The sequence below is a fragment of the Triticum urartu genome, chromosome 1A (genome assembly GCF_056163025.1).
Source record: "Triticum urartu cultivar PI428250 chromosome 1A, HENAU_Tu73, whole genome shotgun sequence".
NCBI classification, from domain to species: domain Eukaryota; kingdom Viridiplantae; phylum Streptophyta; class Magnoliopsida; order Poales; family Poaceae; genus Triticum; species Triticum urartu.
Window position 1 is genome coordinate 337,640,932 of NC_141873.1, and position 12,418 is coordinate 337,653,349.

Consider the following 12,418-nt stretch of genomic DNA (forward strand, 5'->3'; position numbering starts at 1 on the left):
AATCTTATGATGGTGAATTGTTTGTGTGCCAAATATATGTTGATGATATTATCTTTGGCTGTACTGACCAACGTTATAGTGATGAATTTTCCTATATGATGAGTGAAGAATATCAAATGTCTATGATGGGAGAATTGAAATTCTTCTTAGGTCTTCAAATTCGTCAACAACGCAATGGCATATTCATATATAAAGAGAAATACCTCAAGGATGTACTGAGGAAATTCGGCATGCAAGATTGCAAAGGCATCAAAATTCCTATGCCCACAAATGGCCATCTGTGCACTGATGAAAATGGTATCGACTTTGATCATAAGGTATACCGCTCCATGATTGGTTCTTTATTGTACTTATGTGCATCTAGGCCAGATATTATGCTTAGTGTTTGCATGTGTGCCTGATTTCAAGCTACACTGAAGGAATCACACCATAAGGCTGTGAAGCATATTCTTCGATATCTAGCTCACACACCAACACTTGGATTATGGTACCCCAAGGGCTCGGCTTTTGATCTCATTGGATATTCTGACTCTGACTATGCTGGTGATCGTGTGGATCGCAAGTCAACATCTGGTACATGTCATTTCCTTGGACGATCTTTGGTCTGTTGGTCCTCGAAGAAATAGAACTGCGTATCACTATCTACTGCTGAAGCTGAGTACATTGCCGCTGGTTCTTGCTGTGCTCAATTGCTATGGATGAAGCAAACTCTCAAGGACTACGACGTCAACATGAAGAATGTGCCTCTCTTCTGTGACAATGAGAGTGCCATCAAGATTGCTCACAACCTAGTTCAACACTCGAAGACAAAGCACATTCAGATTCGTCATCATTTTCTTCGTGATCATGTGTTGAAGGGCGACATTTCTATTGAGCATGTGAAGACTGAAGAACAGCTAGCCGATATCTTCACAAAGCCCTTGGATGAGAAGAGATTTAGCAAGTTGCGGTGTGAGCTAAATATCTTAGAATCTTCGAATGTTCTTTGAAAAGGACACTCATCCTAACACTTATGCAAAATTGATGACTTAGATGTGCAACACATGAAGAAACGTTTTTCTTCAATCAATGAAGAATAACACTCTAAGTGTGAAGAAATTAACGAAGAATTTGATTCTCAGAACCCTATGACAATTGTACGCGGTGTCTGAAATCATCATTCTTATACGGTGGGTCACGCCACCCAAAAGTTGAAAATCCTCAATTTGAGTTTTTTTGTGTTGAAATTCCTCAGTTGTTCAAGTTCTTCAACTTTGCATTGTCTTCACTGTTTCCGTCGTTTATCTTCATTGGCTATATATATACGAGTTTATGTCCTCTACAACATTCACTTATGGCTATTTCTTCAAGTTGGTTTTTCTGCTAAGTGAATGTGATCGGACCCTTCCCCCTCTATGCTATACTCAACCCAATCTGTTCACAAATTCTTCATGTGCGTTCTATTTGAAACTCGTTCAAAATCTTCATTGTGTCCTTGTCAGCTGAAGAAATTGCGAACGGAACTTTAAAACCTATCTTATCTAAATTTTCGGCTTTGCCGCTCAAACTGTTCCGCATCCCACGATATACTTATCTATTCACCCATGATCGCACACGATCTCCACTTCTCAGTACGTGGGTGACACATGTCAAGCGAATGAGAAGGGTCAGGGGCACGTTCGTCCAAATTCTTCGGGCGAACAGTTTTTCACCGTGGCTATAAATCCCCCTTCCCCTTCCTCACTTCCTTTACTCTGCTCGACCTCTCTCCAGCTCGAGCTTCTCAAACCCTAGCGCCGCCGCTACATCATCGTCGCCGGTGCTTCACTTCCTCGACCTCATCGCCGTCGTACTCGCGCCGGTCGCGGAAATCTTCACTCTGCCGCCGCCGTAGCTGTCTTCCTCCACCAAGTTAGGGCGTGGAAGATCTGCACCGACGAACTTTACATCTCCACATACCAGTTTGTCGTGTTCTTCGTCCAGGGTAATTAAAAGTTACTTTTACTGCCCTATTTGATTCAAATGATTTCTACAAAATCCTCAAAGGTGTTTTTCTTCATATCTCCACACACTAAAACACCTCACATGTCATATGTTCTTGATTCATTTCTCTAAGCTATGTTTTTCTTCAAGATTCCTCAAATGTGTGGATTTTCCATCTATACATCTCTGGAACCTAAGACAAAGAACGCTTAGTGAAATTCTTCAAGACTCATCTGGTCAAATTCCTCAAACTTGTTCTTTATAAAAAAACCTTCTGAGAACGCATATGACCTCTCCAAATTCCTCGCAACTATACTCTGTTCACATGTACTCATGTCAGCTGCTGAATCACTAGGTTCTCATCAACTTAACTCATTTGCAGCGTTCCTTGAAGAAAATTTGCATACCTCTTCAGAGAATTCAATTGTTCAAATTCCTCAACTGAAGAAAATGGCTGATGGTAAGAAGCCACAGAAAGTAGGAAAGAGGCCTGAGGTCAACACTGCCTTTGAAATACCTGAGGACATCTATGCTGGGTACTGCACACCCCCCGAGGAAGATAAAAATCAGCGCAAGGTGCGCATTCAAAAGATTGAGAGGAGATGGGCAAGAGAGTGGAGGGAGTATAGATATGTCACTCCCAAATATATGAAGAAATTTGCACTAAATCCTCCATGCCCAAGACCTCCGTTGGCACATGGTCAAATAGCTAATCCCACCAGCCTTAAGCGTGGTGAGGATTATCCTAATGAATGGGCCAAGCGCCAGGCCAAATTGTCCAAACAAGCAAAAGATGCAGTGAGGAAATTCAATGAAGACTCTGCTGCCGCTGCTGCTGTTGAGGCCTCTGTAAAGCCGAAGAAGGCCATGCCAAAGAAGCCTCCTCACAAGCCCAGTGCTTCACCAGCAATGCCCTCACGGCCAAGTTCCTCAGCTATGCCCTCACGGCTAATTCCTCACGCTGCTCCTGCTTCTACAAAATCCTCAGCTCCTCCGCCAAAGTCTTCGGGTGCTCCGACCAAATCCTCAGCACCTGTGCATCTCGCCACGTGCCAAAGGACCACAGACATATCTATTGCCTCAGGAGCCTCTGCAAGTTCCTTAGCTGCTCCAAGTTCCTCAGCTGCTCCCACTCTTCTGAAGAAGAAGACCTCTGCTGGACGAGGTCCTCGACTAAGTCCTCACAAGAAACAAGTTGCTTTCCAAGTGCCCTCTGATGATGATGAGGCTGATGATGAAGAACTTGCTGAAATCATCAGGGACAAGCAACTCAGGGCCGCTAGAGCCAAAGGCAGTAATGTGCCATTAATGCTGGATCCGAAGTTGATCCTAGACTTCATTGACTTGTGGCACAAGGACCCCAATACACCTCTGCCTGAGCTGAACCTCACTCCTGGTCAAAGTCATGTACTGACTCACTTCATTGATGAAGAGAAATGGAAATTTGAACAGGGAAGAAGGGTGAAGAAAGCGCAATACAAGAAAGAGCGCTTTCTGAAGCAAAACGTTCTGAAGCTTTCACATGAAGAACTTGTTGCTCTTCAATCTGAAATCAAGAAACCGAGTGATGAATTTGATTGCTATTATGCTGACTGGCTAGGAGCCAAAGTCAGATTTGTAAAGATAACTGAATAGTTCACTTCCAATGTTGTAGCCCCAAGGCAACAGGAAATTCCTCAGGCTGAAGCATCTGCTCAGCCGACTGACGAAAATGCCAGCACCGCTGATGACAATCAGGTTGCTGAAGAAAATGTGAGTTCCAGGGCTGATGACTGCATCCCATCCGCTGATGAAATTGGCAGGGCATCCACTAGTGGTGCGCCTGAAGAAAATGAACAAGTCAGGGAAACTGCATCAGTTGCGCCTGAAGAAATACAACTCAATTCCTCTGCTCCTGTGCCTACACCAACTCTGATCCTTCCATCTGCATCAGATGTGAAGAGGACCAAGGCTGCAGAACGTGCATCGGTGAAGAAAAGGAAGGCATCAACTGCATCAGATTCTTCAGCTCAGAAGAAGATGAAGCCATTGACTAGCTCGTTTGCAAATCCCATTGATGCTGTTCCTATCTCAACCATGCCATCAAAGGACCTTGTTCCTTTTGATGAAGAATATGTGATTCCAAGTGAATCTGATGAAGAGAATCCCTCTGCTGCTTCGTCAGAGCAGATGGATGAATAAATTGAAGTGGATACAATCCCTTCAACACCAGTTGTCTCCTCGCCTATGCCTCAGTTTACTGCTGAAGAGGCCAGCATTGAAGAAATGGGAGATGAAGATGTGGACATTGGCTATACCACACCCGTGCTAAGTGATGAATTTTGGGAAAGTCAGCACCCCAACTCTCCACTCTTCACACCATTGCAACAAATTCCTCAGTCCCCAGTAACTACTGTACAAATGGGATCTGATGAACCACATGCCACACCATCTTCCCATGAAGAAATTCCAGCCACTAGTGCTGAAGATCATGTAAATGAAGAATTGAAGTCCCAGGCTGCCACTGAAGCAACACCTGAAATTCCTCAGCCTGTGGAACCTGAGATCGAGATCCTGGAGGTTGTGATGCAATTGACTGACACTCCTCACCCCAAGCCAAAGGATCCATTCTCAAAGAAGCAGAAATTCAAGGCTGATGATTTCTTCAGCGAGCATGTGTTCTTCACTAACTACAATCCTTATGACTCTGCTCGTCTAAGGAGGAAGTGTTTCTGGACTGCAAGCCAGGACAACTTCTATTCTTCACTGCTTTTCAACAAAGACAAAATCTTCTACCATGAGCATATTCCTCATGTGGACATGGAATCATTACCGTGCTTCTCTCCTATGCTCAGTGTTCTTCATGATGCAGGCCTCCTCAACTTTTGCTATGACATTGTTGATTGGAATGAAGAGCTTATTCTTTAGTTCTATGCTACATTGCATATCACAGGTGATCTTGAAGATATCAACACCTGGGTCTTGGACTGAATGACCAAAAATACTCACTATAAGGCACCGACCTCTGAATTGCTTCACGCCCTACCCATCAGTCCACCCAGTGAAGGAGCTCGCTGCCTGTATCATGAACCAGAACTCATAGCTCATTACATGCAAGTGTTAATGAAGCCTTTGAAGCCCGGTCAAGCCCCAAGGACCAAATTCCTCATGAAGGATTTACTCTATGTGCCCAGTATCGTCTATCGCATTCTGACGAGGACAATGAGTCCCATCAAAGGCCAAGACTCATCTGATGAGGAAATAGTTGGCATCATGAAGAATCTGCTATTCAACATCATTCATAGCATTCCTATCAACTATCACGATTTCTTCATGAGGACTCTGGCAAATGCTGCACTTTCTCCGTTTGAGCTGAAACCTTATGCACCTTGGATTATGAGATTCCTCAGGACAAGGTCTTCACTCAACTACAAGGCTGATTTTCAGAATCACCTTAGCTATCTGCCCCCGATTGAAGTCCTCAAGCAGGCTTTTACTTCAACTGATGAAAAGGCAAGGCTCCTACAGTCATTGATGAAGGCATTCGTCCATTGGATGGTCAGTTTCGCAAAGCTACATCTTATTCCACCAATGATGACTCTGCCACACATGACTCTGCTGCCAATGCACCCAAGTCTACTCCTCAAGCCACTTCTCCTCGTGTGATGACTGACCGTGAGCTTTTGCTTAGTCTTCACCAGAAGGTGGATCGAAACCATAAATGGGTTAAGCGTCAGTTTGGTTCATTTCTTCACAACATGACCGCTACACACAATGTAGTGAAGAAAAACCATTACTACCTCCATGAAGTCTTCGGTCGCACCTGGGCCATTCTATCACATCTGTATGGTGAAGAAGATCTGAAGAAAATGGGTCTCAAGGAAGATTTTGACTGGTCTACACCTCCACCGAAGAAATTCAAGAAGGTCAAGGTTCCTTCTTTGGTGTCCAGCTCATATTCTTCATCACGCGGTACCGACGAGTACGAATACTTGGACGACACTGCGGCAGGCCCTTCCACGACAAACGACCCCAACAACGCAGGTGCTCCTTCATCAACTTGATATTCTTCATGGGCGTTAGTCCTCATTTTCGATCCTTTTGGTCATTCGATGACAAAGGGGGAGAATTTTGAGTTAGTCTTCAAACGGGTCTGTCTATATGGGCGTTTTTTTTCCTAAGTTACAACTCTCGTTCTTCTGAAACTTTATTGGATCGAGTTGTAAACTTAAACCCGATGGTGCTCTGATACTCTTGATGCGTTTTTTTGCATGCTTATTCCTCATATATGTTAATGCATGCATGCTGCATTACATCAGTCACCATATTTCATCATGCATTTCAAATTCTTCATTATGATATGTCAAATGCGTGTATGAATTACAAGATATAGGGGGAGATCTCCATGATTCTATTCTTCAAAGTGTGCAATGCTTCAAAAGAAAATTCCTCACTATGCACATCTTTAGGGGGGGTTCTTCTATATCTTGCAATCAAATTCCTCAATATCAGTATTTACACTTCATAGGTTTATCCCCGTTGAAAACTTAACCTATATTGTCATCAATCACCAAAAAGGGGGAGATTGTAAGTGCATCTAGTGCCCCTTAGTCATTTTGGTGTATTGAAGACTTATAGGTTAAGGGACTAATGTGTTTTTGAGTGTACACATGTCTATAAGTCTATGAGGAGTTTGATATTTACAGAGAAAGTCGATCCCTAAAAATGAGTTCCTTCGACTGAAGACTTTCTGAAGACTTTGAAAGTGAAGAAATTGGTGCAATCCTGAAGACTTGGTATTCATTCGAGGAACATGAAGCATGAAGACTTTTGTTTTCGTAGTTTCATTTTCTCTTTCTTGAGTCATAGGAAACACCGTACTGTTAAAGGGGGTCGAGGAAATACTAAGGAAAAATTTCCATGTGATGCTCAACTCAAAATCCTACACCTACCAATCCCTTTGAGTGAAGCCATTGGAAATCTCATACAGTTCAGTCATATTCTTCAATGATAGAGACAAAGTTCTTCTAGTCTCTAAGGAATTTGTTCTGACTGAGGAGTTAGGAATTCGCCAGTGTGGATTGCTTACACAGTGAGGAACATGATAGCCTTGAGGAATTTGATACTCAAATTTCCGACCGTTGCTGTGCTATGCGCCAGCTGTCCCAAAATATCTACCCACCTAACGGTCATATCATTGAAGGGCATTTATGTCTTATCATGTCGGGTTGCTCCCTAGGCTATAAATAGCTGACCCCTACAACCACTAGCTGGTTGGCTGCTTCGAGAGAAACTGACACTTGTCATTTGAGAGCATCCCATCCTCCGAGGACTTTGAGCGAAAATCATCAAGTGAGGAAAACCCAAACCCAAACACCTACAAACCCAAAGTGATTGAGCATCACTGAAGAGATTGATCCTGCGTGGATCCGATGCTTGTTTCCTTTGAAGACTGTGCTTCTTCCAGGCGGTTAGGCGTCAAGGTCTAGAGCATCCAAGAGGAATTCTGGATCGCCGAGTGACCAAGTTTGTGAAGGTTCGGAAGTCACCTGAAGACTTACCACGAGTGATTGGGCGAGGTCTGTGTAACCTTAGCTCAAGGAGAATACGGTGAGGACTGTGTGTCCGGGACTGTGTGTCCTCAGGTTTAAATACCTAGCCGCTCCAACCAGATGTACAACTGAGACAACAATTGGAATTGGTCTACCAAATCATTGTCTTCACCAAGCTCTCTGGTTCTATTTCCTCAACTCTTTCATTTCCTCATAACTGTGTTGAGTGCTTGTTCATATCTGTGTTTGAAGACTTTGACTGAAGACTTTCTCAATTTCCTCAGTTCAATTTCTTCAGTCTGTTTGTCTTCATCTTGTGCTATCCTGTGTTTACGCTTTCTGTACTCTGTGCTTGTCTTCATTTCATCATGATGACTATGCTTCTGTTCTGTTATGTTTACTTTTGAGTACTTATTCCGCTTCTAGTAGTTCTTTGCTAAGGAATTTCCTCTCCTGCAAATTCCTGAGTGAAGAATTCATAAAAATCGCATATTCACCCCCCTCTAGTCGATATAACGCACTTTCAACAAACACCTTCGGAGACACCTGTAGAGCATCTTTATAATCACCCAGTTACGTTGTGACATTTGATAGCACACAAAGTGCTCCTCCGGTATTCGGGAGTTTCATAATCTCATAGTTAGAGGAATATGTATAAGACATGAAGAAAACAATATCAATAAAACTAAACGATCATAATGCTAAGCTAACGGATGGGTATTGTCCATCACATTATTCTCTAATGATGTGATCCTGTTCATCAAATGACAACACATGTCTATGGTTAGGAAACTTGACCATCTTTGATTAACGAGCTAGTCAAGTAGAGGCATACTATATAGGGACACTCTGTTTTGTCTATGTATTAACACATGTACTAAGTTTCCGGTTAATACAATTCTAGCATGAATAATAAACATTTATAATGATATAAGGAAATATAAATAACAACTTTATTATTGCCTCTAGGGCATATTTCCTTCAGGATAATAGTCTTCCTCCTCCTCCAAGGTCTAGCCATAGTACTCCACATCCCCATAGGACTTGGGATTTGCGACAAAATCAACAACATAGTTCTCACCCTCGGAGTCTTGGGATGACATATTTTCAAATCTATCACAAAAACAGTAAGAGAAGAAAACATAGGATTTATCCATGATACGGTGGCCAATAGGTTTGAGGGGTATATAAAGATTTTTTATCTTCGGAAATAAGCAAGATGTAGAAAAACAGAGTCCGAAAGGTACCGAAGGTGGGCACATCCCACCTGGGCGTGCCTGGCAAGCCAGACACGCCCTGGTGTCTTGCGCCCACCAGGGTATGCTTCCCGGTAGTTTCTTATTTTCCTAATTTTTGTTATAGTCCAAAACTGACAAAAAATATTTTTGCGGATTTTTCGGAGTCCGTTTACTTACCGTATCACGTACCTCCTCTTTTTAACGATTCTGGAGTGTTACGGAAGGACTCTCTTATGTGTTCTTTCGGTGTCATAGTTTGGATAATATTACTTTCAACGTTGGGCGTACCTGAGATATAATGTTTTATTCGTTGCCCATTAACAACCTTTAGGTTAGTACCTTCAGAATTATTTATTTTGATAACTCCAGACCGATAAACCTCCTCGATAACATAGGGTCCTTCCCATTAGGAGAGGAGTTTTCCTACAAAGAATCTGAAACGAGAGTTGTACAAAGGAACATATTCTCCAACTTTAAACTCATGCTTTTGGATTCTTTATCATGCCATCTTTTAATCCTTTCTTTAAATAACTTGGCATTTTCATAAGCTTGGGTTCTCCATTCATCTAATGATCTAATATCAAATAACCTCTTTTAATTGGCAAGTTTGAAGTCATAGTTGAGTTCTTTGATTTCCCAATATGCTTTATGTTCTAACTCAAGAGGCAAATGACAAGCTTTTCCACAAACCATTTTGTAGGGAGACATACCCATAGGATTTTTATATGCTGTTCTATAAGCCCAAAGTGCATCATCTAACTTCTTAGACCAATTCTTCTGGGGCCTATTGATAGTATTTTGCAAAATTAATTATATTTATCTATTGCTAAGTTCAGCTTGACCACTAGACTGAGAATGATAAGGTGATGTAATTCTATGGTTAACATCATACTTGGCAAGCATTTTACGGAAAGCACCATGAATAAAGTGTGAACCACCATTAGTCATTAAATATCTAGGGACTCTAAACCTTGGGAAAATAACTTCCTTAAGCATTTTAATAGAGGAGTTGTGATCAACACTACTGGTTGGAATAGCTTCTACCCATTTACATAATCAATAGCAAAAAAAATATGTGTATACCCATTAGAGGAAGGAAAAGGTCCCATGTAATCAAGTCCCCAAACATCAAATGGTTCAACAGCAAGTGAATAATTCATAGGAATTTCTTGACGCTTACCGATATTACCTATTCTTTGACATTCATCAGAAGATAAGACGAACTTACATGCATCCTTGAAGAGAGTAGGCCAATAAATCCAGATTGCAATACCTTATGAGCAGTTCTGTCTCCAGCATGATGCCCTCCATAAGCTTCGGAGTGACATTTCCGTAGGATTTGTCCCTGTTCATGCTCAGGTACACAACATCTAATAATACCATCTACTCCTTTTTATAAAGATGTGGGTCATCCCAAAAGTAATGTCTTAAATCATAGAAGAATTTTTTCTTTTGTTGGTAAGTAAAGCTAGGCGGTAAATATTTAGCAACAATGTAATTAGCATAGTCAGCATACCAAGGAGTGTTATGAGAAACATTTATTGCAGCTAACTGCTCATCAGGAAAACTGTCATCAATAGGTAGTGGATCATCAAGCACATTTTCAAGCCTAGACAAGTTATCAGCTATAGGGTTCTCAGCTCCTTTTCTATCAGTGATATGCAAATCAAATTCTTGTAGCAAGAGAACCCATCGAATAAGTCTAGGTTTAGCATCTTTCTTTTCCATAAGATATTTTATAGCAGCATGATTGGTGTGAACAATTACTTTTGAATCTACAATGTAAGATCTAAATTTATCACAAGCAAACACCACTGCTAGGAATTCTTTTTCAGTAGTACATAATTTCTTTGAGCACTGTCTAGAGTTTTACTACCATAATGAATAACATTTAGTTTCTTATCAACTCTTTATCCTAGAATAGCACCAACATCATAATCACTAGCATCACACATAATTTCAAAAGGAAAGTTCCAATCAGGTAGTTGAACAATAGGTGCAAAAATTAAGGCCTTCTTGAGCGTTTTGAAGGCTTCTAAACAATCATCATCAAAAACAAAAGGAACATCCTTTTGCAAAAGATTTGTAAGAGGCCTAGAAATTTCAGAAAAGTCTTTGATAAATCTCCTATAGAAACCAGCATGACCTAAGAAACTACGAATACCTTTGATATCCTTAGGACATGGCATTTTCTCAATTGCATCAACCTTAGCTTTGTCCACTTCAATACCTCTTTCAAAAAATTTATGGCCCAAAACAATACCTTCATTAACCATAAAGTGGCACTTCTCCAAATTCAAGACAAGATTTGTTTGTTCACATCTCTGAAAAACTCGATCAAGATTGCTTAAACAATCATCAAAAGACTTCCCATAAACGGAGAAGTCATCCATGAAAACCTCAACAATCTTTTCACAAAAGTCATAGAATATAGCATTCATACATCTTTGAAAGGTAGCAGGTGCATTGCATAAACCAAAAGGCATACGTTTATAAGCATAAGTTCCAAAAGGGCAGAGGGTTGTGACGCCCCCGATTCGACCGTACACTAATCATACACGCAAACGTGTACGATCAAGATCAGGGAGTCACGGGAAGATATCACAACACAACTCTACAAATAAAAATAGGTCATACAAGCATCATATTACAAGCCAGGGGCCTCGAGGGCTCGAATACAAGAGCTTGATCATAGATGAGTTAGCGGAAGCAACAATATCTGAGTACAGACATAAGTTAAACAAGTTTGCCTTAAGAAGGCTAGCACAAACTGGGGTACAGATCGAAAGAGGCGCATGCCTCCTGCCTGGGATCCTCCTAAACTACTCCTGGTTGCCGTCAGCGGGCTGCACGTAGTAGTAGGCAGCTCCCGAGTAGTAGTAGTCGTCATCGACAGTGGCGTCTGGCTCCTGGGCTCCAATGTATGGTCGCAGCAATCGAGTATAGAAATGGGAAAAAGAGGGAGCAAAGCAACCGTGAGTACTCATCCAAAGTACTCGCAAGCAAGGAGCTACACTACATATGTATGCATTGGTATCAAATGGATTAAGGGTATCATATGTGGACTGAACTGCAGAATGCCAGAATAAGAGGGGGATAGCTATTCCTTTCGAAGACTATGCTTCTGGCCACCTCCATCTTGCAGCATGTAGAAGAGAGTAGATGGCAAGTTCACCAAGTAGCATTGCATAGCATAATCCTAACCGATGATCCTCCCCTCGTCGCCCTGTGAGAGAGCAACCACCGGTTGTATCTGGCACTTGGAAGGGTGTGTTTTATTAAGTATCTGGTTCTAGTTGTCATAAGGTCAAGGTACAACTCTGGGTCGTCCTTTTACCGAGGGACACGGCTATTCGAATAGATCAACTTCCCTGCAGGGGTGCACCACATTTCCCAACACGCTCGACCCCCTTTGTCCAGACACACTTTCCTGGGTCATGCCCGGCCTCGGAAGATCAACACGTCGCAGCCCTACCTAGGCACAACAGAGAGGTCAGCACGCCGGTCTACATCCTATGGCGCAGGGGTCTGGGCCCATCGCCCATTGCACACCTGCACGTTGCGAGGGCGGCCGGAGAGCAGACCTAGCAACCTCCATTACAAAGCAAGTTGCGTTACGCGGTCCAACCCGGCGCGCGCCGCTCAGTCGCTGACGTCACGAAGGCTTTGGCTGATACCACGACGTTG